Source organism: Lepeophtheirus salmonis, chromosome 1, assembly GCF_016086655.4.
Source record: "Lepeophtheirus salmonis chromosome 1, UVic_Lsal_1.4, whole genome shotgun sequence".
NCBI lineage: Eukaryota > Metazoa > Arthropoda > Copepoda > Siphonostomatoida > Caligidae > Lepeophtheirus > Lepeophtheirus salmonis.
The window spans coordinates 22,646,667-22,670,196 of NC_052131.2; the positions used below are offsets into that span (position 1 = coordinate 22,646,667).

The window sequence follows — 23,530 nt, forward strand, 5'->3', positions numbered from 1 at the left end:
GATTTTTTTTTTTAAATACCCATGTTTCACCATACAGTATTTCTGCATTTGACTATAATTGTGGTGCTGTCCCATTTGATTTTTATTATCAAAGTACTGATTATCTAATGGTTTTATTTTGATTTACAAATCATCGTATTTTTAGAGTGAGCCCGAGTAGAAATTCTTTAATCGCAGTTTTATAGGGGGAGTGGTAATTCTGTTTTTTGAAATATAATCTTCGCTGAAAAATTCAGCAGCCTTAGTTATATTTGATCACTTTTCCGTTCACACTTCTCCTCTACCATTTACATTAATTATACTGGTCCTTTGTTTAATTGATGTGAATGGCACATACTTCATGCTCCAAAGTCATCATGTTTAAAATGAAGAGAAAAACAACTTTTTTAGAGCTATCAACGGAATTGCTATCTATATGAACAATAATTTTGAACAAAGTCCAGAAGTTATCCATGAAGCAAAGGGCCCTTGTATTTTATATAAAGAATATGAAGAAACTAAATTAGAAAATTCCGAAAAAGTTACCCAAACAATTAATTATGATAGATTTAATTACTTCAATCCCTTATAAGACTGGTAGAACCACAATTGATCGACAAAAATTGGTTTAAAATACGTTGATGTGATGTTTTAATAACTTCTTAGTCGAGAAAATAACAATGATCTGAACTATAAGGATATCGCTTGAGATTAATGTCGGACACTGGCCATTGACTGGGCTAATTATATTTCTAATTTGGATTTTCATACATAACATAATATTAATATAGCTCTTGCTCCTCACTGATTCACTAAGAATAATCTTTATTGGATAATCATGACTAAGTACAGAATCTTTATAGTATAATTATCATTAAGTCAAGAATCTTTATTGCAAAATCAATCGTCAGAAGAAGTCAAGAAAGAAAGGTTCATTTTATGAACTCTCAAACTACTAACAAATCCTTCGATTCAATGACTACGTGTTTGATCTATTCATCTCTCAAGGATCGGCTCAAGCATAGACTTCACTTGTGCTTTATGATCATCATAATAGTCGATGTTTATTTAATAAATATTGAGCATGGATGCTAAAAGTTCTTCACTTTTAGTTGACCCCTGGGTACTGTTAGACACCTTAATATACACTTACCTTTTCATTCTAGATATACTTTGTTTTGACATCTGGAAGAAAATGACATCAACTTTCAGCTGTATTGCATTCAAACTAATTCTGCCACCCATATGAAGAAGGTATGTATTTATTATTTTACCTTTTATTTAAGTAGATAATTTTTTTTAATTGTACAATATTCGTTGGTTCTGTTCAATTTGTTGTGCAAACAAATAGAATAGAACCTGGATAATATGTAAATATTAAATGTTTATAATATGATATTTTTTAAATGACTTAATAAAACATTTATGAAATGGCTCTGTGGGGGTAATAGGAGATACACTAATCTGTCATAAGGTCTTGAAATCCTTAATTTATGGAAGGGGCCTCACAGAAAGTACAACTTTAAACTTGAATATGAAGACAAACAAACACATATTGTTTACACTATATGTGATGTTCGAGTTTTTTTATTAATCATATAATACTCTTAATGCAATATTATCCATTTAACATCTATATAAAAACAATAAAATAATTTAGTTACTTTTATACTAATGCAACATTGGTCGTATTATCCTGATCATAGGGCATTATCTTTAAAGAGGCTAATAATTTCAAATTTTTGCGTGTTAAAAATAAGTAAGAATTTTGAATGCACCAAATGAAAGTTGTTCATCTACTGAGAAAGTTCTATCTACATGGCTATAATAGATTAAAATATTTAGATGATTTTGAAAAAGCATTTATATTATCCCAGTTAGCCCATCTCATTCTTAACAACATTAATCATTCAATAAAATGATAATATATTTGTTGTTAAAAGTTGGTATTTTCTAATATTATAATTGCATAAAAGTTTTGGAGACCAAATATTCTGCAAAATAGGGATGAAGTTTTATAAAATGCAGCGTTTGCAAATAATAATACAGGATAATAATTTTAAAAATATGTTTATTTTATTTAGCTATACATTACTAAAATAATAAATGCTATCAAAAGACTCCTTACAAATTTGTAAGGATTAAGTTTTATCAGTCTTTTATTAATATAAGTAATTTTACTTCCATTTTTGATGTTAAAATAGAATGAATACTTTTTAAAGTAATATTAGATAAATAATAAATGTAATAATTTAATATTGATTGGTAATTATAAGTTATATCATTGTTCTAAACTATTTGATGGCTCCAAGTTGTACTACGAATATTTATCAAATAGAAATGTGTATTACATTTGCTTTCTATTACCATAATAAATTAAGTTAGCCTATTTTCTTCATAAAACTGTTTTAATTTAAAATTTATATAAAAATGACACAATTAAATAATTTATCTTCTGTAAAATTACCACGCCTTATTTATTCTCCCTATTCTTATGTCAGAAGTAGGCTATTGTTTGCACAATCACAAATTAGTTCAGTTCTCCTAAGAATGTGCAGCCTACGACCTACTTCTTGGGCTTGATCTAAGCTAATTTCGGCCAATGAGTGATCGATTCAATTTCCTAATATGGTTTCAAAAATCGTCGTACAGTCTCAACCACATACTCAGCATTTTTTTAAATTAAATAGCATTAACATTAAAGAATATTGGTTATATTTTTTGGTGGAGCATCGGGCAAAATATAACTATGCCTCATTGCCCTATGTACCCCTCCCAATTGCCGATATTGTTTGTCGTTGAGTCTTTAGCTTAATTTTTGGTGGAGTATTGGATAAAGATGCAAAGTAAAACTATGAAATTATAGTGTAAAAAATCCAGTAAAAACGATACAAAGAATAGGGAAGGATCCATAGGGTAATAAGGCGTAGTTCTACTTTGCCTCTTGCTCATCCAAAAATCGAAGCTAATGTTTACTAAAACTTTTATTTTTAAATTATTAAAGACTATTTTTTTATAAAATGATACATTTGCTCTATGAGGACAGAAAAAAATAATTAAGTAGGATTCAATGAAGACAATATAATGTATTAAATGTTTTATAATCAATAATGGCACAACCTTCCGTTATAAATCATCTGATCATTTTTCAAGTTAATTTCTCTTAGCAATATACAATATATTTTTTTTATCTTGTTTTTAATAAGGACTATTCTTTGCTCCTAACTTCCTTTCTATAAATTTTGTGACTTGCCCATTACAGCCAATAGTTAACTTAGTTATTAGTCGATAATAATTATTTTATTATCGACTAATTTGTCTCCTTTATCTGAAAAAAACGAAATAACCTTTGCAATTTGCTTTCACCCTGGCAATTAACCTTTTCCTGATGACCAATTAAAATTTTTATCCGATACTATTTTCTGTAATTTATTGCTCATCTTGTCGGGGCTACTACTTTCTTAATCTTTTGGACATTTTTTTTCGAATTTAAGTAGATACATAAAATTAGTGTATCCTCAAAAGCAGAGATTCAATTCCTTTATATTGACGTTACATTAAGAATGATTTATATCAACACATCGAAATCTTGGAATGTTGTATATGTAAAAATAATTGATTAATTTTGTTGGATTAAATTATTTATATCTTCTAACGTTTTTAATCTAAAGCGTTCAGAGTTTACCAATCGTTTAGTCGTTTTTAAATTGTTCTGAGCTCGTTTTCTGTTGTAGGCTGCGTGAACTTTAAATTTAAAGAGCTTAGAGGTAATCATTCAAGACTTTTAAAGGATAGATCCTCAAATTACATCGTTGAAAGTTAAAAAGACTCCATCTACGGAGTTATTAGTGAAGAACAATGGTGAATTATTGTAGTCTATCTTGATGTAAAGGTATAGGAGGCTTTAGGTTCCCAAAGGAACCCACTTTACAAGTGAAATGGAGGGTTGCTATGAATCGTATCAACCTCAATACTAATAATCTTGGGGCTCCTTCTTTGCATTCAAAAGTATGTCACGAACATTTCAAGAAAGAAGATTACGATCGTCCAGGAGGATGGGATCCTGACGTTCCTAGGCTTCGTAAATGCCTTAAAAAGGAGTGGTACCATTGATTTTTTTATATAGAAGATCAACAGAGCCATCATTTCATGAAAAGAGGTATAAAAATTGTCAACAACCAAACGAAGTCAACACCACTCAAGATGATGTTAAAGTCAGATACATTGAGGACAATGTCAATGAAGGAAGAGCATATAAGAAGAGGATGCTAATTGGTAAAAAAGGGACTATTCAGACACAGATACATAACGACATTAATCAGACATCATACAGTCTATTCCTTTCCATGAAGATACAAGCCAATGATTCAGAGGCTGCCGAGTTTTACACTAGATTTTATGACTTATATCACCTCATCTACTTTTTCAACTATTTTGGTGCAGCCACCACAAATCTCAAGTACAAATCCCAACTGTCACCACTTGACGAATGTGTACTGACATTAGTCAAGCTAAGAAGGAACACCAAAGATTTCGAATTTGCGTGGTTTTTTTTGTGTTTCTGAAGTTACTGCTGTTAGAGTCTTTCAAACATGGCTCGCATTTCTCTATATGCAATTGCAAGAGTATGAAATGTGGCCGTCTAAAGAAGTTGTTAAACAGCACATGCCAAAAGATTTCAAAACCAAGTTTCCAGTTACATGGGTAGTGTTGGACGCCACTAAGATTGCAATTGAGAAGCCCAAAAATGTCCCGCAACAAGTTGCTTCATGAAACTCCTATAAAAACCGTAACATTGTCCAGGTTATCATAGGAATTTGGCATCGTGGAACAGTTACCTTTGTTAGGGACGGTTATGGTGGATCTCCACGTGGTATATCTAATTTTATTGAAATCTTTTGAAACATATAATTTTTTTTATTGTCTTTATTAAAATCCGATGAAGTTGCAATGTTATACAAAATAAATAAACAATATAGTTGAAATTGAATCCTTCGGACATAAGACACCATAATAAAAGTGTACATACTTATAATCTCACGCAACTCTAGAAATGACACTTTAAAATTCGAATAAAAACGACGATTAAGTTATTTATAGAGAAAATAAACACACTGCACACTTTACAAAAACAAGTAAAAAAAACAACAACCGATTCCAGACGGGGCTGGTTTGCAGACCTCATAAATTTTCCACACCTAAATGGAGTATTCTCATTGATGTTGTGAGTATGTTCCGTCTTGGTACAAAAAAGCTCTAGTTGTCTTGTGTTAGTTCTCTATAAAAAAATATTTCTTTTTACAATTCCCCGAATAATATCCACAGAAGAGTCGGAGGGGATTTGGAGATTGGCCTCCCATAAAATTCTTTGGCTAGCACCCCGGGAGGGAGTCAATGACTGTCTGTAAACTGGTAAACTAAACTAGAAGATAAAGCCAGGTCTAACTCCGTATTCAAATTTGTTATCGGCTCTATAATAATCTTTTGATAAATTTTAGGCGAAAATCTTTATAGAAGTGTCAATCCTCCTCCCATTTGAGATTTAGTTCTAACTTCTGCTTCTATGTACATTCGATGAAAACACTTTCCTAGCCACTTTTCTTGTTCCTTCATTGTAACTTCTACTAATCTGGGTATTAAAGTAGCCTTATAAATTACCAATGGAATCACCAGGTTATTGTAAACGTCTATTATTTTTTGCTGATTGAAGGATCTCCAAACTCTTATTTTCGATTGAATTTTTGATTCAGGGTCAACCAACGGAGTCTGCCTCACCATTTTCCCCCATTCTATACTTAGTTCTTCAATTTATTTTTTAATAGGGAAGTCCATATTTTTTTTCTTTTATCTGTGGACACCATGTGCATAAAGGAAGAATCCCAGCTTTTTCTCTATTTTTTATCCGTCCTAATTTATCTTCCAAGTTAATGACTATTTCAATCCTTTTCACTAATCTTTTTCTCATAATTTGCTTCAATTATAATGGTTATGTTCTCGGCATATAAATCAATTACATGTTTGGGTCGTGAAATTGTATACCAAAGCCTCCTGACTTTTTTATGCTGGATTCGGACATGCTTTTTAACACCAAAATGAATAGTAAAGGAGCCAAAGGACAGCCTTGGGCTTATTCTTTTCTTATAAATTAACTCTCTTTCATTTTCACCTAGCCTCAGAAAAGGTGTTCCATTATTAAGCATTGCCCTAATATAAGTTTTTTAGGATTTTTTTTTTTCCTAAAATACTTATCACGGCTTCAGAAATATAATTATGTGATAAGAATTCAAAGACCTTACTAAAATGTATTGCAACTATGCCAAAAAGATATCCTTTTATATAACGATTATATGTATGATGATATATATGATGTATATTGTTTCCGATATATTTAATTTTGTTAATTTAAAAGTTTTGAATAGTCATTGACTGGAATATTTTGCTCAGTTACCTACTCAGCATATGCACTATGGCTTATGATGTCCTACAATTGAAAAAAAAGGTGTTTTTCGATATTTATATCAGTTTATAAGAAAATCAAAATTGAATATTGTGTCTACTTCATTCATTCTGAACAATTTCGTCTCTCTGAAAGTTCAAGATGATCATTTATGAAAATTTTGTCTCAACAATCTTCCACAACATAGGTTTATATTAATGAACACAAACTTTTCAAAAAAAAAAAAAATAGCTTCATTCGATCTCAAGACCTGTCCATAAGACAGTTCATAATTATTAATGATGTATTTTATAATCCATATTTTCAATTTTGTTAATTTAAAAGTTTTAAATCGTCATTGACTTGTAGATATTGCTCAGTTACCTACGAGAACATGTACTTTGGCTTATGATGTCCTATATTAAAAATAAAAAGGCTCTTTTCGATATTTATATCCGTTATAAGAAAATTAAAATTGAATATGAAGTCTACCTTATTCAATTTTTAACAATTTCGTTTTTGTGAAGATTCAACATGATAATTTATGAAAACTTTGTCCTTGATATCTTTCAGAGCATAGATTTATACGAATGAATACAAATTTTCCGAAACAAATAGCTTGATTCTATCTCAAGACATCAGACAGTTAGTAGTTTTTACTGATGTATATAGTTACCAATATATTCTATTTTGTTACATTAAAAGGTTTGAATCGTCATTGACTGGTAGATATTGCTCAGTTACCTCCCAGAATATGTACTTGGCTTGTGATGTCCTATATTAGAAAACTAAAGGCTCTTTTCGATATTTTTATCCGTTTATAAGAAAATCAAAATTGAACGTTGAGTCTACTTCATTCCTGTTTAACAATTTTGTGTCTGTGAAGATTCTACATGATTATTGATGGAATTTTTTGTCTCAGCTATATTCCGGAACGTAGGTTTATAATAATGAACACAAATTTGAGTAAGAAAATTAGCTTGATTCGATCTCAAGATAGTTCGTAGTTTTTAATGATGTAGATTGGCACTGATAAAATTGATCCAGTCAATGTCGATTCAAATTTTTAAAAGTAACAAAAATGAAAATATGTATAATAATATACATCATTAAGAAGTATGAATTGTCTTATGGACAGGTCTGGAGATGGAATAAAGCTATTTTTTTTGAAAAAGTTGTGTTCATTAACATAAAACCATGTTTTGGAAGGAAAATGAAACCAAATTTTCCATGAATGATCATGTTGAATCTTCACTAATACGCAATTGTTCATAACGAATAAAATAGACATCATATTTTATTTTCTTATTAACGGATATAAGTATTTCAAATAAAATATTTTATTAATTTTATTCATTATTTATTTAACAAATTTTAATGCAAGTACCAATATTCATATGAAGCCATTATTAAATTTAAAAAAATCATAAGTCGGTCAATATTTAATAATGGATTTTAATTATATATATAATTATATGTTCTTTGTACATATCAATTTACGTTTTATGTGGGACGCATAAAAAAAAAAAAAGAATCAATTTTTTTAATTTCAAAGATGCAAATAAAAATTAATTTTAATATTTACCCTTTAACACCACACATATCAAATTTGATAGATGCGTTTTTGAATCCTTTATTTAAGGAGTTTTACAATTTTTTATTTCAAAAACCTCACAAATGCAATTTATCTAGAATGTATCTCAATTTTTCCCAAAGTTATGGTCGATTAGGCATTTGTAAAATACTGTGTAACTTTTACCTCTCCAAGCTTATGTGTCCCTTACTGCAACTATAATATATATTCTTGCTACCGAGAATGATCAAAATCGATTGTAACTTTTGCTGTAATCCTGGTAACTAACGAACAAACAGAAGCAAAAACACATTCTCCGTTCAGCTGTAACTACAGTGTGCTTGGTCAAATCGTGGACTTGACTTTAAATCAATCTTGGTTACTTTAGGTAAATATTTAGAACACTAGGTTGTGTTATTAAAGTAGGGACTATCCCAGATAATATACAATAAAAAAAAACTCTTAAAAATTAAGAGTTTTTAGTATGGAGGCAAAAAGGTGTCGGATTTGCTCCATACCCATGTGAGTGTTTACAATATTAAAAACATACAGGCTTCAGATCAGACTCTCGAAAGGTCCCCTGGCAGTGGTAGACACCTGAAAATCGGGATCATGGAGGATGTGGACACCGTAATCACTAGAAGTACGGCCAAGTCGATGAAGCAGGATGCAAAGACTTTCAATGTGAGTGGTTTGACTGTGAGGATGTATGTGAAGGATCTGGAGGAGGACTCTTTTGTACGACGACATTGGCGTCTAATTTCAATAGCAAACAAGGCTTATTGTGAATTTAAATGACTTACTGTGACAATATATAACCGTATTATATCAAATTTGCATAGAAACTTTAGGTGTAATCCTGGTCACTAATAGATAAACAAAGAAAATAATCAGCTCAGGGAAAAACAGGACGTCCAAAGCTACTACCCCCGTTGTTGTGACCATTTAAGCAGTTGTTTTTGCCATTTCATGAGTTGTGTATCACAATTCTTGATAATTTTAGCTAAAATATAATCATATGTTATGATTAGATTTAAAAAAAAATGAATTCTTACTGTTAGATGGTACAAAATTCAGAGTTCCATCTCGAAATTTGTGTGGATTCCTCTAAACATACTAGAAATTATCTTAACTTCACAACTTACAATGTGGGTATTTTTATAAACGACATCATTACCAATATCATCCATTAATTAATGATAGTTCCTCGGGAAGGGACGAATTTACCCGTGGATTTCTCCATAATTTTTTTTAACATAGAATGATCAGCAATAGATAAGGTTACATTAAATGCAATAAACATCTTTGTAAGATCAAAGTTAAAGAGATAAGGATAATGAGTGGCGTGTAATTCTTGACAGGGGACTAAAGGTACATTTATATCGACAAATCCAACAAGCCATCTGTTTCTCATCCGATAAGTATTTTCCAAATTCCTGGGCCTCCATTTTACGATATCCAGACTGAAGGTGACATTATTTTAGGCATTTTATTCAGTTCTCTATCGACTATCAGCATCTAATAATATATTAATATTGAATAATAAAGGCAGGAATGATAACGTTCTTGATAGAAGAAGATTTATATTATTTAATCAATGATGAAATATTTCTTCCCTTATCCTCGCACGCTTTTGTATTCTTACCAAAATTATCAACCTTAGTGATGCATAATTAAGGTTGATAATTTTGGAATAATACAGATTTGAGCAAGATAGACTTTGTGTTAATTCTCAAATTGAATATTTATTTCGAGGAGATAAAATTAAATTTTTACGGATATAAAAAAACCTGGATAAGGCGTGTTTACCCTAAGATATTAATTTAATATATAATTAATTCTTCGTCATGTTTATCACCTTATTATCACAGGATCTTGTTCCTTACATTTTGTTTGGTTTAAAAGAAAATAATGGCCTCTCTTTCTCAATTTTTCAGAAGGACTTCCTATACCTAGTGTCGAAGTGAATCATATATGTTCATCAGAGTGACTGAACCGTTATTCTGATATCAATAACATTATAGCAATTTAAGAAAATACACAGAATGAACCCGAACTAGCTTCAAGCATTAAGTAAGCCATTGAGACATTCGAAAAAGCAGTACATCATCAAGACTTTAATTAGAAAAATGATATCAGCTTTATTATAGAACAACTTCACCTTTACTTTAAGTGTAAAAGGACGAAGATACTTTCTTAAATTTGTAAGAATTTCAATAATTTGGGACAATACAAGCCCAGCTCTATATAATTAAATTAGAGAATCTGGAATTATTTACTTGCCATCTGAATCTCGTATCAGAAGAATAACAAGTGTTAATTCAGTTCAAGGAGAGGTGTCAGTCTCAACAATTGATTATTTAAAATCTAGAGTTAAATGGCTGAAACAAAAAATTATATGTGGATGAACTAGAAAATTGAATTTTTCCTAGATAAATACTGAATCCTTTTTCCATTTCCAAAAGAAAAATATTTATGTTCTTCCATTCGGTGCATATCCTCAAAACAAATTATAACAACTTCATTAGAAGACGAAAATTATCATGTGCATCTTTAAAAAATGAGGATGTTATTCTTGTAACCGAATTTGGTCATGTGAATCAAATCTAATAGATGGAATTGCATAAATATGAACTCTAATATTATGTACGTCCAAAAGACAAACAATTCATTAAAACCAATTTCTGTAAATGAGTGGGAGCGAATTGATTTTCTTGATTAAGTTTGCAGAATGGATTATAAAATGGAAGACACTCTCAAAAAAAACATGGAGGTGGTTTATCTTAACTTTTGGTCATCTCTCTTCGACATTTTCTCAGCTCCATATCTATCAATAACTTTTTGAAGTGTACATTCTTTTTCTTCTATGGCCATAAGTTTTTTCCTCATTTCTTCATTGTGAAGTCCCACAATTAATTTAACATTGATATTTCCTTGCAAACAGTCTTTATTACCGCATCAGTCATTTAATTCGGCCCGATTTGCAGTTCGAGTTACCTCTACATAGAAGTCCTCGAATGATTGACTTTCTTTTTGATACAAGGAATGGAATTTAACTTTGTCAAGAATGATGTTATATTGAGAGCGAAAATATTTCCTCAATTCTTCAAAAAATTCAGGAATGGATAACTCTGTATTTTCTTCAATCCCAATTGAGACTCTTAATTTCTCCCTCATTTCTATATCCATGAAGAATCTTAAATTCGCTAGCTGTTTTGCGTGAGAATAGCTATCAACTTCTGCTAGTTGCCTGTAGTCTTCAAACCGGAGTTTCCATTCAATAAACTAATTCAAATCCATGCTTCCTCTCAATAGTTCCGGTTCCTTATATGCCATTTTTCCGTATTGTTTACACGCTCCATCCCTTGAAGGCAGATTATGATCCTCCTTGCCATCTAGTTTCTCCATTTTTTTCGTGAGTCCTTCCATAATTTCTTCATCCATGCGATCTCTCTCTTCGATGAACATCAAGATATCCTCCTGTTGCTCCTTCGTTTCAGACTTGAACTCCAATAAATTCTAAAATATCCACTAAGACGTGTAATCTTCCACGGGCCTTTCATGAGAATTGTCTACTATTTCAATTCTGTTTGAGTGCTTTAGTTCATTAATGCTCCGTGTGACATGACCTTTGTATGCCTTAACTTTTGATTTTATAAAGGCAAACTTCTTACTTATAAGTTCTTCCATTATGTTTCTTAAGATTGGTTCTGGTTTATCGACTGTGCCATATGATATACGTAGGTATGAGAGATTTGGTTGTCACTTAGTCAACATGAGCTTAGCTTATACCAGGTCTTCATCCAGCAGACATTTAATTTCTGAAGTAGTCAGACTCTGAGGAGTTGAGAAACTTGACTAACTTGTTGAAAATGTCTTCCCAGGTCTCTGTTTTATTCAATTCTTATTTGCTCCCAGAATGGAAGCCAAATTGATGGCTTGAATTATAGTGTTGACGTTGCCTTCTGAGGTGACGTGTGACACTGCCTTTTTGTCAATCAACACTCCAGAGGTGTACATTTTGAATCACATATCTGTCTCAACCGGGGTGTTGGCTACTACTTGGGGGTCCAATTTCTCATCATGGGATAGCTTCAAAAGGGCAACACTTGGTTTTGTGATGAGGATGAATTGTGATGGGAGTGTTTCCTTGGCCAATGTGTCACCAAGTTCTTCCACAGAACTCATTTCATTGAACTGTTGAGCCCTAGGTGACGTGGTCGAAGCTTAAGTTAGCTTTGATGAAGCTTTGGAAGTTGTGAGGTAGTTGGGGCAGTTTGAACATAGGGATGGTACTACTTCTGGTTTGAGGTACCTGTAAAAGAAGGACAGTTATGAGCATACGCATTAAAAGTGAGCAGCTATCTTATCTCTTCTTTAGAGCTTTGACTAGGGTCTAACTTCTTTTAAACTCACAGATGAAATCAGATTTGTTGAAATGCAGGGACCACAGGCTATACTTTTGGAAGGTGCCTAATCTGTCTTCTTCAGATCTGTTTCTCTTGGAATGACGCTCAGCAAGGCGGTATCAACTCTGGGGTTTCTCTCATTGTTTGGGCACAGATAGTTTGTAACACCAAAATGTTGTGGCTCGTTGTTATGGCCTGTTCTACACGCTGGAGCACAACATTTAGTGGGCATGATTGGAATTACAAAGTACAATAAAGATGATGTCCACAAAGTAAATAATATTTATTAGTTATGACTTATTATTTTACCAAACACGGTGCATGGAACACGGTTCCAAGTCCTGTGTATGTGGTATATCATGACTCAAACTATAAGTATCAAATAGAACAATCGGCAATGCCTCTTTATCGCTCTCGATAACTTCATCATATCTCAGAACGGGCAATCAATATCTGTTAGTTTTCTAGGCATTATGTCGAATCTGTTGAGAAACACGCGAGCACATGAACTTGATTTATTATATTATGTAATCATTTATTAAGATAACCTTTTGAAAAATGAGTATATTTCAAGATATAAAATCTTAAGAAATTATAATCAAATATTACTCCAATTAATTAGATGATCAATTTTTTTAGTAAAAATAAAATAAATATTGATGTAAACAATGTCCTAACGAGGATACTCTTTAAAAAACAATACTAACTCCCATTAGTACCTTTCTTCTTTAATTAAATCAAAACAGTAGAGTCCATACAAAAAGTAATATAATTCATCCCAAAGTCTTTTGTATCAAGTTACAAGTCTTTGTTTACACCTCTATGTTTTTATAAAGATTTTTACGGAGCTCTTCGATATATTTCCACTCATTTCAACTCCATAATCATATATAGTTCTTATTAATCGAAAGAAATGACATAAAATAAAACCAATTGTTAAATTAGCAAGTTGTTATATTTTTCAAGAAATTTTATAATCATGTAACTCTGACTCGAGCTGATTATACACAAAAGTAATTTAATATCTGGATGAGAAATAAAAATGTTTTTGAGAAAATAGTTTAATAATATTTAATGCTAATGACTACATATTGTTCTAAAATCTTTTATGTTTCGATGCCAATACCAGAACTACTCACACAACATGTAAAACTTATAATTATCTAATATATTATACCCCCCCTCCCCCCCATAACAAAAAATCGATCATATTCCCCTTTCTTGAGCTTAAGTGCTTGTTTGCTATCTATGGCTGGGATAAATTTTAAGGCATAGGAAGAGATTCTTAATATAAATATGTTTAGTTATTTTAAAGATATTATTTTTGAGTCTGATTTGTATTTTGGCAAAAAGTGACCAACGACAATTAATGGAGAAATTTCCACTTACCTAAAATGCAATGGAAGGTCCAGCAGCTCGTAATCTCCTGACTCGATGATATACCCGAGATTAACATTTGTATCCTCTCCCTTTTCTTAATATTCTGGTTGAAAGCTGAGAAGATCATTCTTTAAACAGATGTCAAGTCGAGGGCCTTCAAAAAAAAAATTAAAAATTAAAAACAATAGGTAAGCGCTGGGTTAGCATAGTGAATAAAAATGTAGACTTACAACTCATAGAGTATTCAGAATCTAGACTGACAAAAATTTAAGCAACGTCTTGCGTCTATTTTATTGGATCCAATTCTAACGGTTCAAGAGTTGGAATTGCTAAGACCAGTATAGTGTGCACTGAAAACTGCCCTGTAAAAAATTGTAAGATACGAAAATTGCCCTTTTTTTGTACAAACTTAATGATGAATAATAACACATTATAAATGTGGGATACTATACTGCAGCCCTCACAACACACAAGAACAAAATTTATTATTTTTAGTGGCACATTTGTTCACATTCACGGCCAAATAGTGAGACTCAGAAGGGTCCCCCGATGCTCACCTGCAATACCTGTGAACTGGGGTCTATTATAGTATATTAAAAGTTGCCCTTCGATTTAGAAACCGAGCGTTGTTGGAGTTCAAACTAATTTAGGGCCCAATACTTCACCTGCACACCCTGAGGGATGTTGTCCATTTAGAGATATAGTACTGTTTAGAGAATACCCCTCTCCAATTTATTACAACAGGTATTACGATTAAATCATTCAGTTCATACTTGTCACCGAGTTAAAGATGCGCAATTATTAATTTTTTAAACACGTCCGTTCCTTACTTACCTCTTTTTCTCGATTCGGAAGTTCCCACGCATCGGATACAGTGGTTGGATCTACCACGTAAACCTTGTCACCCTTTAAAATTATAATATCTGGCTCCAAGTACGATCCCACACGATCCATTATAGACGCAGTGATGCATAAAATATGTCCTGCCATTATGTAAATATGAAATACACTGAAAATGACAATGGTAATCCTGACAACTTGGAGAAGGTTAGGTAGGAGAATAAGTATTTCTTATATTACATTTTTATGGACTTAAACAACTATTGGTTAATTTACAACTAAGCACACTGTAGTTTTAGGGCCTGTTAACATACCATTCTTGTCTCTTATATGACATAGTGTCAAACGCTAGAAGTATTTCCTTTAAATTGTTCATAAGAATAGAAATGCCTACAAATAGGTACATAATCCGCAAAAAAAACTCCAACAAGCCGTAGTATAAATCTCCATTTACTGTTGTTCTAAAAAATGGCTAAAATATTGTAAAGCTGGATGAATATCTCATCAAAAAAAGAAAGTTTATAGGATTTATCTAAATTAAATGTTAAAAATTATTTCATAGCTATCTCTAAAAATTGTTCGTCTTCTTTTCTATAATGTAGATAATTTTTAAATCTATGTTTGTCAATCTATGCATAAATGTTTCATTAAATATGATTTTATGTTCAGATGTGAACTATTCTAATACAGAAATAGTATTTTGTACTCATTTGGTACCTACCACTAAGATAAAATAAAGACAGGGGCAAATGATATTAACACTACAAATAATATCAATATGTCTAACCACTTGATACACAATGAATTCCTATTATAAGGCATACCTTTAGTTTTCACTATGACCCTTATAATTAATGATCAAAATTGACATATCAGGAACTGATAGTAAATACTAAAAAATATAGATTCAATCTTTCATGTAATATATATATATTAAGAAAAAATGAGAGGGTAGAACTAAATACTTACCTAAGCTGATCAACGTCTAATTTCAAGCCTTGGGAATCCCAAGCTGCTTAGTTGGAGCCGTCTACACGTTAAAATACATTTGGCTGGAGCCTATATTAGTCCATACGATTGATGCACTAGTTTTCTATATATGGTATAACTAAATTATTGATAGGCGAGAAACGATATTTTTAGAAATTTTTTTGTTTCAGATGGTCTGTTAAAAAAATTTACTTAAAACATGTTGAGGTATGAGCAAATCCTTGTGTGCTAATCTTCTTGATATTATTAAGAAACTTTTGTGTACAAGAATAAGTCAACATAATCATTTTTGTGCCCTGACTATATATTGAACAGATCATAGTTCTTACTTTAAATTGTTATTATAATTCTATTAAATATATTGAAGAAAATACGAATTTATAATCAATTATTGAATTAAAATATAAACCTCTTTTACGGATTACATGAGTTCATAAATGAGTTTTTGGCCATAGAAAAATTTATAAATACATAAAATGTAATTAAGTATCGGTTATGGATTAATATTTAAAATCTGTAGTCTTCAGACACAAAAAAAAAACTTACTTCATCAAAATAAAAATTATTCTACAGAAATCATTTGCTATGCAATTAAAAGTCTTTATATAGTTTATTAGAAATAATGAATTGCTATTTATAAGGTTTTTATGATATAAATAAGTAATAAATAAAACTTTAATTCTTGCTTGCTGCCTTTTTTTTGTTAAGCATGGCTTGAAAGACATTGACCTTGACAAAGAATATGAATTCTACAAATATTAAATATATTGCTTTGTCGAAGAGATATAATCAAAAACTTTTTTCTCACTCCCTTTATAACTGGTATATTCGTCCGTGTTTTTATGAAATATGTATATATTTTCAATACTGTTTGGGCTATGATATTCATGTCTGAGACATAATATCTGGAACAAGAGACAAATGAGTTTGTTCATTTGTCACCATATAAAGTCACTGATCCATTTATTAAAATAAAATATCTTAACAAAAAGTAATTTTTACAAAATTTAGGTTATCATAAAGAAGTATAATCGTTTCTTGAATTCCGCTATGTAGAAAGAGTAAGTGGGTTCATAAATGTCATAGACACCATTAATGTTAGAGTTATGAAGTGGAAGTAGTTATTTTCTAACGTAAAAAATGTGTTATTTCATTTAGATTTTAAGACTATTTGATCAGAAACTGGGCTATTTTGTAATTCAAAATAACAAGAGACAAAAGTTATATCCACAAATTTATCATGAGGTAGACAGTTTCTTGCCACATAAAAAAATCATGAGGAAACATAATTAGTCAAATCAATGGCCAGTGTCCGAAGCTAATCACAAGTAATACACTTATAGTTCAGATCATGGTTATTTTCTCGTCTAAGAAGTTATTAAAACATTACGTCAACGCACATATACACCCAAGTTTGGCGATCAATTGTGGTTCTGCCGGTCTTATAAGGGATTGAAGTAATGAAATCTATCATAATCAATTAATTGGATAACTCCTTTGGAATTTTCTCATGTAGTTTCTTTGTATTCTTTATATAAGATACAAGGCCCCTTTGCTTCTGTACTTTGTTAAAAATTATTGTTTATATAGATAGTAATTACGTTGATAGCGCTAAAAAGTTGTTTTAAACATGATGATTTTGGAACATAAAGTAGATTCATTGCTATAGGTTTGGTGACCTATGTATAAATGTTCCGTATGTATTTTGTGTATAATAATATATTAATATGAGAGTCATTCTGGATTCTCCGCGTGTAGAATAAAGTATATATATAAACTCCATATCCTCATATATCTCATATCCACGTATATCATATGGCGCAGTCGATAAACCAGAACCAATCTTAAGAAACATAATGGAAGAACTTAAAAGTAAGAAGTTTGACTTTATAAAATCAAAAGTTAAGGCATACAAAGGTCATGTCACAAGGAGCATTAATGAACTGAAGCGTTCAAACAGAATGGAATTAGTAGAAATTTCTCATCAAAGGGCCCGTGGAAGATTACACATCTTAGAGGATATTTTAGAATTAATGGAGTTGAAGTCTGAAACAAAGGAGCAACAAGAGGATATCTTGATGTTCATGGAAGAGAGAGATCGCATGGATGAAGAAATTATGAAGGAACTCACGAAAAAAATGGAGGAATTAGCTGGCAAGGAGCATCAGCATCTGCCTTCAAAGGATGGAGCGTGTAAAGTATACGGAAAAATTGCATATAAGGAACCGGAACTATTGAGAGGAAGCATGGATTTGAATGAGTTTATTGAATGGAAACCCAGTTTTGAAGACTACAGGCAACTAGCAGGAGTTGATAGCTACTCTCACACAAAACAGCTAGCGAATTTAAGATCATTCATGGATATAGAAATGAGGGAGAAATTAAGAGTCTCAATTGGGATTAAAGAAAACACAGTGTTATCCATTCCTGAAATTTTAGAAGAATTGAGGAAGTATTTTCGCTCTCAATATAACATCATTCTTGATAAGGTTAAATTCCATTCCTTATATCAAAAGAAGGTCAATCATTCGAGGACTTCTATGTAGAAGTAACTCGAACTGCAAATCGTGCCGAATTAAATGAAAGATGTGAAAATAAAGACTGTTTCGAAGAAAATATCAAAGTTAAATTAATTGTGGGACTTCGGGATGAAGAAACGAGGAAAAAACTTATGGCCATAGAAGAAAAAGAATGTACACTTCAAAAAGTTATTGATAGATGTAGAGCTGAGGAAATGTCGAAGAGGGATGACGAAAAGTTAAATTCTGCAAAAGTCAACAAGATAACAAGAGGAAAATTCAGGGATCAAAGCCTTAGTCGAAACAAAAATAGTTTTAGGAAAAATCCTCCTGAAAGAAAAATAATGGATTGTATATTCTGCTCAAGAGACCATATTATAAATAAATGTCCTGCTTGGAAACAGGAATGTAGGAATTGTAAAAGAATTGGTCATTTTAAAGATTCAAAGGCCTGTAAAAATGGAATTGCAAGAAACAGAAGAGTCACGGTAAGAAACGTGACCACATTTAGTCCCTCACCAGCAATACAAGTTCGATTAAAATCTCTGGATGGAACATACTTATGCAATTATAGTTATGCAATTCCAGATTCTGGTAGTGAGGTATCTATTGCGGATGAAATTTTTTTACAAGAAATTGGAATACCACTTAGACATTTAAATAGACCTTCAGATTCTCGTTTAAATGGAGCTACTGGAGCTACTTTTAATCAACTAGGATCCATCATTTTAAATGTAGGTTTTGGAAATGAGGAAATTAAAGAAGAGATTATAATAGTAAAGGAAAATGTTAAATTTCTAATGTCGTGGGTATTGTGTAAAAGATTAAGGATTTACCGGAAGATTATCCAAGCCAAATTGAGCGAGGTAAATGGAAAAGAGCCAAAGAACCTAGTGCTCGTGGAATCAAGGAAATGAAATATATTTCCGATGAAGAAATTAAAACCATGAGAGACAAGCTTGTGGAGGAGTATCCTGATGTATTAATTGATGGAAATCAACCATTAAGAAAGATGAAATGCGCACCGATAAAAATATCTTTAATGGAAGGAGCAGAAACTTGGAAAATGTACACAGCAAGGGCGATTCCCTTTGCTTATAGAGAAGCTACGAAGAAGGAATTGGAAGAATTGTTGAAAAAGGAATAATTGAGCCGCTAGGAAATAAACCTACGGAATGGTGTCACCCTATGGTTGTGGTGGGGAAGAAAAATGGTAAGGTTAGACTAACAGTGGATCTAACAAAATTAAATAAGTTTGTGAAAAGACCTATACATCCTATGACTAATCCTAAGGAGATAATTTCAAACATTAAACCTGGAAATAAGTACTTTTCCACGTTTGATGCAATTAAAGGATATTGGCAGATCCCTTTACACCATGAGAGCCAAGACTTAACAACGTTCATAACTCCGTGGGGAAGATTCAAGTTTAAAAGATGGCCAATGGGATTAAATGCAACAAGTGACGTATTCAATCTTATGATGGACCAAGCTTATGGGGAATTGCCAAATACAAAGAAGTTGGTTGATGATATTTTAAAATATGATGAGACATTTGAGCATCATGTTAAAAGTGTCAAGGAATTTCTTGATCGAAGTAGGAAGTTTGGAATATCACTCAATAAAGAAAAATTTCAATTTGCTAAGCCAAAGGTTGAGTATATTGGTTATATCGTCGGAGAACATGGAATTAATATCGATCCTAGAAAAACAGAAGCTCTTTCAAAAATACCAGCTCCTCAAAACAGAACTGAGTTGAGATCGTTCATGGGAATGGTCAATCAAATGAGCGGATTTTCAAAGGAAATAGCCAACTTATCTGTCACATTGAGACCTTTATTATCCAACAAGAATGAGTACATATGGACTAAAGAACAAGATGACATATTTGAAGATGTCAAGAAGTCTTTGGTTAAATTACCTCAAAAGAGTCACTTCATGCCGAATAGAAAAACTGTTTTAGAGACTGATGCTTCTAAGAAAAAAAGGTCTTGGGTATATCTTAAGACAAGAAGACAATGAAGGAAAATGGCATCTTATTGAAGCAAATTCTAGATGGTTGAGTGCAGCAGAAGAGAATTATGGAATGACAACGCTTGAGATGATGGCCATATATTGGGCAACAAAAACATTAAATGTTTATCTTCAAGGATTACCTCATTTTCATATTGAAACAGATCATCAAGCAATTGTAAATATCCTCAACAAGAAAACTTTGGACGAAATTGAGAATCCAAGACAAAAAGAAATCAAAGAAAGGACGCAAATGCGTTATAACTTCACTGTTGCTTGGAAACCAGGAAGAAAAATGTTAGCAGCTGATAATTTGTCAAGAAATCCATACTGGAATCCGAGGAAGGACGACATATTGGAGGATGTGCATACGAATGAGGTTGCAAGAAGAATATTAATAAGAGCTGTATGTGGTAAAAAAATTCAAACGGATCAGATCAAGGATCGAAGATTAAGAAAATTGAGAGACCAAGCACAAGAAGATGTTAATTATCTAAAATTGATAAATTTTATTAAAGACGGTTTTGGAAATAATATCAAAAATCTCCCTGAAGAATTAAAACTCTACTGGAATTTGAGAGATAGTCTATCGATTTATGAAGGTTTGATTATCGTCAATAATAAAAGAATTGTTATACCAAGAGTAGCTCGGAAAGAAATATTGGAAAACCTGCATGTATCTCATCAAGGTATAGTGAAGACTAAGCAGCGTGCCAGAGAGATAATTTATTGGCCGGGAATAGATATAGACATCGAAGATATGGTGAGAAAGTGTGAGGAATGCCAGAAGTTATTACCTAGTTTATTAATGGAGACTCAATTAAAGGACCTAAAATGACAAGACCATTTCAAGCAGTAGCTGTGGATATATTTTCTGTAAGTGGAAAGAATTTCTTGGTTTATGTAGATAGACTTTCTGGATATCCTGCTTTACATTATTTTGAGCATAGTGGATGCACATCAAGAGTGATTAAGAAAGTAATGGAGAGATTCTTCATTGATTATGGTATACCTGAAGTTTTAGAATCAGATGGGGAACAAACTTCTCGTCCAGGGAATTTCAAGAATTTTTATCCTTTTGGGGAGTTGAATGGCGATGTTCTTCTCCACATAACCCACAATCCAATGGATTGGCTGAAGCTTGTGTGAAGAAGTTAAAATATTTAGTAAAGAAAACTATGAATGGAAATAAGATAGATCAGTCAAAAATCAATCTTGGAATTTTAGAAATGAGAAATACTCCGAGAATAGAAGATGGATTGAGTCCAACTAAAATCGTCTTCGGTCGTAGTACTAGATCTATTATACCTATGCTACCTGAATTCCATCAAAAGAGAAGCCAAGAACTTTGTAAGGTTCCAAACCCAATTTTAAAAAAAGGAGATGGGAAGAAGTTATCTGTATTGAAGATCGGTGAATCGGTTCGGATACAAGATCATATAACCAAAAGATGGACCCATCTAGGTACAATTGAAACACAGGAATCTCAAAGGCGATATCTCATACGTATGAAAAATGGTCGTCTTTGGCATCGTAATAGGAGATTCATCCGTTTGGATTCAACAGAAGGGAACAAGCGGATTTCATTTCATATAAATTAGATTTATATTTTGTAATCATTCTCCTGGGGGGGAAAAGGGGATGTTATATATATATGCATAGCTATAGGTTTGGTGACCTATGTATAAATGTTCCGTATGTATTTTGTATAATACGTATAATATATTAATATGAGAGTCATTCTGGATTCTCCGCGTGTAGAATAAAGTATATATATAAACTCCATATCCTCAAATTATAATTAATACCAGATAAGTTAATAGCACTTCTTCTAATATAATATTTGCTATGCTTTTTCCTATTACACTAATGTTATTACGATACTAGGAAAACTGCCATGGGGAAAATTGCCAGTGGAATATTGGCATAGAGGAAAATTGATATGGAGAAAATAGCCCGTATTTTGATCAAACTTCATGATGAATAATAACACATTATAAATTCGTTTAATATTATTTATGATAAATGTTGTTTGTTTCATCCCCTCAGAGAGTACATTCAAGTGTGAGTAATATTATTGTTATACAATTCATTCCATTGTATTTTTTAAAATTCAATCCAATCTTCCAATAAATGGATTGAGAGGATTGGTAAGGGAGGGGGCTTAGGGCCTCTTAACATATTGTTGAATAAATATTGACCAATGTCTCGGGGTAGTGTGGGATTGTTAAAAACCACCGCCAATTCAAAAACCCCCTCCACCACAAACTTGTTTAAAGTCCAAGGGGTAGTGTGGGATAATTAAAAACCTCCGCAAAGCATCATATACATCCAAGAAACCCCTCTAATATGAAAAAAAAGTTCCAAGCCCTCAGTTTACTCGGGGTACTTGAGGGTGCCCCTGGATCCTTAAAAACCACTGCCAATGCATTACATGTCCCTCTAATACCAAAAAATAATTAGATTGAGTACACTCAATTTTAAAAAACTTTTTGTTTTTCTTTTTGAAAAGGTTAGAGTATCTATCTAATTTCTGTTGGAAATAATTTCTCTAATTCTGCAAGTAAATGGTAAATGAATTCAATTTTTTAACCCTTTGAGGTATAAAGTTTTATCATCATATTCGTCATATTTTCTATCAATATGGGGAATAGGCTTATTAATTGTTTGATATTTTTTATTTTGTTGAAAAATATCACTTCTATCATATTGAATAAGTTTCGATCTTGACATAAATTCTTCTTTTTTAAATGCTTCAATTAGATGCCAAAGATGAAGATGCCAAGATGTAACACACTTATTAAACACTTATAACATTCTACCCCATTGTTCGTCCTGGGCTCACCTTTCCTTGTTCGATTAAACACATTCCATAATTTGATGGGGTATTTTGGTACATCTCTTTGCATATTGTTTCTTCTCTTAATTTTCCAATGTATGTCAATTCAAAATATGCAATAAATTCTATGAGGACTGTTTCATCTTCAGTTAGTTCTTCAAATGTATGGATCACATTATTTGGTGGTAGAAATGCGAGTGAAGAAAATTATCTCCATTTTAAACTGAAGTCACTTTCTCTGTGATGACGCTGTTTATAGTAAAAAATGTATTACAATAATAATACTCACACTTGAATGTAGTCCCTTGGCGGATGGAACAAACAAATATGTTTAAATATTTGTCCTAAGTAATATTAAGCGAATTTATGTGTTATTATTCATCATTAAGTCTGATCAAAATAAGGGCAATATTCTACTGGCAATTTTCTTCAGGACAGTTTTCCGCGCACGGTTATTGATTATTTTTATTTTGTTCGAATTCATTACATTGTAAGTTTTAATTGGTGTATGCATTGAAATTTTGGGGCATACTTTCATTTGGTCCTCACGAA

At 31.8% G+C, this 23,530-nt stretch overlaps 1 long non-coding RNA gene across 2 annotated transcripts; it reads left to right on the plus strand.

Moving 5' to 3' along the window:
• Positions 1-735: 735 nt before the first annotated feature.
• Positions 736-23,120, plus strand: LOC139905697 (uncharacterized). Of its 2 annotated transcripts, XR_011780717.1 has the most exons (4): positions 736-825; positions 864-1,233; positions 22,027-22,203; positions 22,903-23,120. It is a non-coding gene; the product is annotated as an uncharacterized lncRNA (long non-coding RNA). The 2 variants fall into 2 exon arrangements; XR_011780716.1 differs by lacking the exon at positions 22,027-22,203.
• Positions 23,121-23,530: the final 410 nt, after the last annotated feature.